Source organism: Lathyrus oleraceus, chromosome 3 (genome assembly GCF_024323335.1).
Source record: "Lathyrus oleraceus cultivar Zhongwan6 chromosome 3, CAAS_Psat_ZW6_1.0, whole genome shotgun sequence".
In the NCBI taxonomy this organism is placed as follows: domain Eukaryota; kingdom Viridiplantae; phylum Streptophyta; class Magnoliopsida; order Fabales; family Fabaceae; genus Lathyrus; species Lathyrus oleraceus.
The window spans coordinates 445,342,203-445,349,873 of NC_066581.1; the positions used below are offsets into that span (position 1 = coordinate 445,342,203).

Genomic DNA, 7,671 nt, shown 5'->3' on the forward strand with positions numbered 1-7,671 from the left:
TTTGATGTGAGTGATTTGTTACGAATTCTTAATATGTTAAGTATGACTAAATTCTGAGTTGTGCATCATTTGTGGTAGATCATTAACCTTTGTGAGATTTTGAGCCTAAAATCTTAAAATACAAAAAGATAATCAAAATTTGCATCACACCAAGGTCATCACATGTATAAATAAGCTTCTTAACCAACTAAGCTTGTAATAAACCAATTTATGTGTGTCTAGAATCATATATATTAAACTGTTAAATTTCGGTAGAAAAACATAATACAATAGCAAAAGAGATACATAAGTACATAAATCTTTCCTACATTACGTCGTGTGCACCGAAGAGTACAAAATATAACTTAGAGTCGTCATAAAGTACAAACCAGACAACAAAGTTATGATAATCTTCTTATGAATCTCATATTGTCTTCTTTCCTTTACCTTTAGCTATAGACTACTCGCTTGTAAAAGATTATGATTATAACAAGGTGAGAATAAACTATCTCCGTCGAGTTCTCATATCTTAGGAGTCCTCTCGGTAATTAGGAATTTACCTAATTATTAATCTATGGTTCTTCACCTTAATTTATTATCATCTCACATAACACATGTTATAAAAGAAAGTATAATCATATTACAAATCACAAGAGTCCCGAATCATCGAATTTATAAGAATATGGTCTTATGATTATCCGCATTCCTCCTTTTAGGGCTTTTATAGTCAAGGAATGGACAACCATACATACCTGCATTTTCTGATGTTGGGTCTGCTACCCTTAACGAAGAGTATATCAGTTTATCTACCTACCTATTTTTGGGATTACTACCCTCAGGGTATGATATACCAGACTTATTCAACTTTCCTAGAATTTGAGCATCTACCTTTCCTAATTTTGGGGTAGCTGCTCTCGTGGAGCGATAGACAAAGTTTATGTATTGTCTTAGAACTAAGTGTTCCAAAACTCATTTCAAATCATACTACATGCTAATTAATTATTTTAATGACTCTTAGCATATCATATAAAATCACTAGAAGGACGGAGCCTTCCCAAAATCACCAAACAAGGTTAAAACAACATTTTGGGCCTGGTGACGGTCTGGCAGTCGTGGCCATGATGGTCGTTACCACAAGACGCCCAGAAAGTAGTGACATGTTTGTTACGGTGATGGTCATCACCCATCATAGTGCTCTTCATTGGGCTTTGGGTCTTGACGAGTAACCTGTCTTCACTTGATAACGATCGTCATCTGGATTGGGACGTGACGGTTAGACCGTCACGGCGTCCATAACGCATTTTCTGCATAAAACACCTGAAACATACCACAAACAATAAAAAAAAACCAATCCTAAAACTATCACTTAGAAAAAAAGCAATACCACATGTTATAACACAACAAACTTCAACAATAACCCATCAAACAAAAGCGAATAGTAAGGATTTGAAGCAACAGATATACATTTCAGAAAATCAAGAACACTCTAAAACCCCCAATTTTCTTCTAACATGCAAATTCCCAAAAATAGAGTTTTGTACCCATCTAACTATGGAACCCCGCCTCAATTAAAACATGGAAATTCAGATTGGGATGAAGATGATGATGATGAAAGAATCTTCAAGATTTAATAGAGCATGAAATTTCCCCTCTTTTCCACTTTCTTCTTCTTTTCTTGTTCTCTCTCTCTCTCTTTCTCTCTCTCTCTCTCTCCATTCTATTTCTTTTCATTCTGATTTTTAGGATGTGAACAAGAAAAAAGAATGTGGTTTTCTACACAAAATGGTCTTAATAAGATCTCCTTAGAAAATTTCAAATTTTACCCTTAACTTAACCCAATATTTCCAATTATGCAACTAGATTCTAGTAACTATGAGATTATTCTCTTAATCTCATTTAAGTGCCACTAATCCAAAGTATTCTCATTAATTTGCTAGTCAAAAGATTGCAAATTTTCTTAGGTGAAATTGGGGTATTACATCCACCCCCATAAATTGAAATTCTTCCTCAAACTTGTTCTATCATCAGGATGGAAAAACTTTTACGTTTTTGGATCTAGCTAACACGGCTTTGCTCAGCTGCTACTCTCCTTCCACTTCATAAAGTTTCCTTCACCAGGGTACAAAATCCATGGATAAATGTGAGCCTCCAACGTATCTTCATTGATGGTCTTCATCCACTAGCAACATCCTTAATTCTACTTGGTCTAAGAATTCTCTTATTCTTGATTCTTGCCCTTCACTGGGAATTATGCCTATCTTGCCTTACTATCCTTTACATGTTAATATCCTAAAATTAGAAGGATAACTACCCTGATAGGGTAAGCAAATAGTCCCACTCTAAACTCTTTTACAAACCTACCTCTTCCGACGTGCCATTCAGATTTGCTTGGCAGCAAAAATTCCATGAAGTTTGTAACCTTTATGCCCTTCGAGATGTGTTGAACGACTATTCCCACATTTTGATATTGCCTATGTCTCTTCTCCTAAGAGACTCTTTAGTCTTAATACATGTCTTACGATTCGGTTACTAATGATTTATCAGTCTTCACTTAGTTCGTTGATGTTCCAGTAAATGTTTAACTTTAGCTGCCACAAAACTGATTGCATTCCATGCAATTGAACTATCTCCAAAATGATGTGTCTCATTGAGTAAATAACCTTGTTCGTGGTCTTAACGGAAATGAAGTGAGCCTATTTGGTCAATTTATCAATGATTACCAAAATTGAGTCACGCCCATCAAGCGTAAGCGATAACCTCCACTAAGAGAATCCCTTTATGTACTCTCCCAATTCCACTCAGTGATATCTACTAGTTCAAACAAATTTCTCAGACTCTGGTGTTCAACCTTCACTTGCTCGTATACTACTAACCGAGCCACACATTTTGTCCCATTATCTTCTTTATGGACCGCTCAAACGTTCTTCCTCAGATCATGATGCATCTTTGAAGAATCAAGATGAGTGGAAGGATTACTCTTACGGCTTCTTCCAAAAGCTTCCTCGAACCTGAATCTACAGGTAGCCACATCTTTCAATTGAATAAAGAAAAATTCATTCATGGGTTGGGTAGTACCCTGTAAGACCCCAATTTTGACCCTAAGATCCCTCATGGCATAGTAACATTGCATTTGCGTAGCCTCAAGGATCATGAGCATCTTGGTTCGCTTTTCCTTTGGGTGGGACTCCTTGTGATTGGTTTGAGATCACCAAGCATGCTTGAATTATACATCATTGTTTCTCTTACTTTTTTTTACTAAAAAAAAAAAAAAAAAACGAGAAAAAGAAAATGAAAAAAAAAATGAATAAATAAATAAATAAATAAATAAATAAAATATAACAAAAAAAATTTGGACTTGGGCCTCTCTCATTTGAGCCCACAGGTCCACAAAAGCCAGATTATAAATTTAGAGTTTCAGTGAAACAAAAGGACATGTCATTCCTATTACCCTGGCAGGAAAAAGAAAGTGAGAGAAGAGCTAACAGAGTTCAGAGCAACCTTCAGAGGCTGAAGGGAACTCATCGGCAAAGAACCAATTCCCTCTCATATAAACCCTCAGATTGCTCTGCAAACCTCACGGGTGCAACTCAATTTCAATTGATCCTCCCCAATCAGGTATGCCCTATTTCCACTACTTTATACTTTCAACCTGAAATTTTTTGATACCCTTTTAATGTATGTGTTTGACAAGAGGTTTAGGCCTCCTGCCCTTGGTTGCTTTTTGTGAGTTTTTTTTGTGAATTTTAATGGCATGATTCATGTGGTTACATTTTGATTTGGGGGCAACTCTTGATTACCCTATCTTGTTTCTCTAACCTGTTTGTTGAGTTTTTTTGTAAGGACTCACATGACTCTTGCAGAGATGGCCTGGTGTTCCACTTTATTTGTGGGGATACCCCCTGGAGGTTTATTCCGATTACCTGTGCTTAATGGCTTGAGATATTTGTTTGTGACTGCTTATTCCAAAGGATGGGAGCTACTTGGATCATCAATATGATCTCAAGAGGGGAACTCCTAATGTGGGTTTATTTTCTTTTCCCTTATCTCTTGTATGTTTAGGAATTTAACCCTTCTTCTTTTCTTTTTTTTTCCCCATTCTAACCCAAGCCAAAACTTTTTGTGCAAACAATAACTTTTGTTTTCAACATTAGAAACCTAAGCCTTATGCTTTTGATTTTCAAACTTATTTTTCATAACACTTATCCTGAATTGAACCTTTTAATCCATTTTAACCATATTTTTGTAAATACTTTTAATTGGTAAATATAACCCATTCAAATACTTTTTGTGGTTTCAATGGCCACCTTCTTAATCAAACCCCTTTTTTATAACCATTAGCTATTAGGTTTCAATTATCCTTGAGGTAGATATAATACTCACCTTTATCCTTAGTGATGGACAATGAGTCTTCCATGCTTATTATAGGGTTAACCCCTCACTAGCATGTCGAAGCTATCCTCACATGGTGGATTTGTGGTTTTAGGTTGAGTTTTCTCCCTTTGATAACAAAAGACCTTAAGGTTTTTGGACCAATCAATTCACCAACTTTTTTTTGAATTTTTTTACCCCGAACTATGAGGTTTTGATCCTAATCTTTTTTTAAGATGGTACGTAGGCAATGGGTTCATCCATTCAAACACAAAATGTAAATAAATTTGTATATTCTTTTCTCATCCCTTCAATCATGTTTGCACAAATAAATTTTCACAAAAAAAAAACAACAACCTTTGCAACAAATGTGAAAAGGGCTCCCTAGGAGTATCTAGGATGCTTTGGGTGCCTAACACCTTCCCATTGCATAACCAACCCCCTTACCCAGATCTCTGACATTTTTACTAGTTTTTGATTCGATAAAACTTTTAGGTTTTTGTTCGCTTTCTAACTATTCCTTTGGATAAATAGTAATGCGGTGGCGACTCGACTTGTATGATTTAACTTGGATTTAGTCAATATCTCTAATGGTAACGAATACCATGCTACAGAAAAATGGCGACTCTGCTGGGGAAGAATAATTTGCCTAGTGGGTTTTGCCTACTTTTTGTGACATATTTTTGTGCAATTTGGGATTACTGTATTGTATGTAATGATTGAATTGTTTGATGATCTTCGTGAGATGAGTTCTATACCCGAACTCGAGTTCACTTAGGATAGGAGATTGGCATAGTCTTGTCGACTTGTGTGGAGTTATTCCTTAGCAAGTTGACTTGCAAGTCCATTCACTTGGTGGAGGTTATGTTGGGATCAATAATGTCACACAAGTAAGTTGTGGTTAGTTATTACTTTTCCAATATAGACCTTAGAAGCCAAGCACCTTAGTTTACCAAACCCATCTTGACCTATGCTTAGGATGTAGTGCGAAGGTCGTTCAAGTGTAAGATTTGATACGATTGTTACGCGATACTACACTCATAAGAGTCTCTCTTGAGAATATTTTTGGAATACGAGTAGTCGTTTCTCCGATAATATCCAAAAGATGGGATGATGACTATGGGAACCTCTTGTAGAACATGTTTGGCAGGTTTAAACCTTAGTACACTCCATTTTGGGTGGTTCTTAACCTAAACTCCATGCTCGTGACTTGCAACAAACCCTTGATTCATGGTTGATTCGTTCAGGTATCCTTAATATCAATGGAACTTGGGTGTTGATAAGGTGTAAACCATAATCCACCAAAATGGATGATTGATATTAAGGATAACATGATCCATCCCATGACCTTTGTTTGGTGTGCTTTGTTTGATCCTTGAGTGTGATTGTTGCATTCATGCATTCATGCACCCATTTGCATTCATATCATCAAAATAATAAGAAAAATTTCAAGGAACTTAAGGGGGTTTATTTGCAAAATTTTCAGACATGGAAAGACAAAGAAGGAATACAAAGAAGTACAGTTTCGGACAACCAGACTTGAAAGAGTTAAGGAATTTGACATCTTATGTATTAGATCCCTTGGGTTTCAAGGCTCGTTTTGGGAAGCTTCTTACTCTTCTGACCACTCAGGTGGATGAAGGATTGATGAGTGTATTGGTGTAGTTTTATGATCCCTTGTACCGTTGCTTCACGTTTCCGGATTTCCAGCTTTTGCCTACCCTTGAGGAGTATGCTTATCTTGTGGGTACACCTATTCTGGATCAGGTGCCGTTCAGTGGCTTGGAGAGTATTCCTACTTCACAAGAGATAGCAGACATGTTACACATAGATGAATCTCTGGTTGGTGCTCATATGACTACCAAAGGTGGAATTCAAGGTCTCCCTTATGAGTTCCTCATTGCTCAAGCTACTATGTATGGGAAGGCCATGAGTGAGGACGCCTTTGAGGCCATATTTGTACTTCTCATCTATGGGCTAGTGTTATTCCCCAACATCGACAAGTTTGTGGATGTGAACGCTATTAGGATTTTCTCTACTCTTAATCCTGTTCCGACTCTGTTGGGCGATACCTATTTCTCTTTGCATATGAGGAATGCAAAGGGTGATGGCGTCATTGTGTGTTGTTTGCCTCTGTTGTATAAGTGGTTTATTTCTCACTTACCTTAGACGGTCGCTTTCAAGGAGAACAAGGAATGTCTACGGTGGTCCACGAGACTTATGTCTCTCACTAATGATGATATCTCTTGGTATAACCATGTGTATGATGGTGTGCAGATTATTGACTCTTGTGGCGAATTCTCCAATGTACCTCTTCTTGGTACATGTGGTGGGATTAACTACAATCCTGTTTTGGCACGTCAGCAGCTTGGGTTCCCCTTAAAGGATAAACCCAATAACATTCTGTTAGAGGGTGTATTCTTTCAGGATGGTAAAGATCCCCAAGGCTTGAAAGCTAGGATGGTCCGCACTTGGCGCAAGATTCATAAGAAAGGAAGGAAGGAGTTGGGTCCTAAGAATTGCATCGCTTTGGAGCCTTACACTGCTTGGGTATGGAGGAGAGCTTCTGAGTATCTCATGCCTTATGAGTATCCGAGACCTACACCTATGATTATGGTTGGGCTTTCAACCCTCCCTAATCAAGGAGTAGAGGAGTTGAGAGACGAAGACCGTTCACATGCCTAGATCCGTGAACGTGAAGAGTTGCTTCAGCAGATTAAGGAGAAGGATGTGTTGATTGAGTTTCTTGAGCATCAGGTTATTGATGACCCTGATGATGTATGGACTTCTCTACTTCCTCAGTCTTCTAAGTTCTGGAAGAGGAAGCATGATCGACTCGCCAAAGAGAAGGCCGATATGGAGGCAGCCTACGAGAGGGAGGTGAAGAGGCTTCGCGCATCTTATCTTCCTGTGTCCCGAGCTTTAGATGATTGTTTCTAGGGATCCATAGGATGATTATTTGATATTATTTGATATTATTTTCCCATTGCCTACGTTGCACTTCTTTTCCCTGATATTATTTGATGAGATATTTCCATATGTGATAAAATGCTTAATATTTCCAGGATTTGCAAATAAAACTCTAAAGTTCCTTTGAAATAAAAAACAAATCATATGCACAAGCATTGCATGCATCATATGCATAAGCAGGTTTTGTTTCCGGTCCCTTGCCCTATGGTCTAACTCTGTGCCCTTCATTTATTTTGAAGACAAGCTGACTCACCCGTACTACACTAGAGCCAACTCTGCAAGACTGATGGATCATCTAGAACAAGAGAACCGTGAACTGAAGGAGGAAGTGGCCAGATTGACTGCCCTAATGGA

General features: G+C 37.7%; 1 long non-coding RNA gene across 1 annotated transcript; it reads right to left on the reverse strand.

The window, feature by feature from the left end:
- Positions 1–978: 978 nt before the first annotated feature.
- On the reverse strand, positions 979–1,746 carry LOC127129377 (uncharacterized). Its single transcript, XR_007806321.1, has 2 exons — positions 1,521–1,746; positions 979–1,296 (listed from the first exon to the last, which is right to left on the reverse strand). It is a non-coding gene; the product is annotated as an uncharacterized LOC127129377 (long non-coding RNA).
- Positions 1,747–7,671: the final 5,925 nt, after the last annotated feature.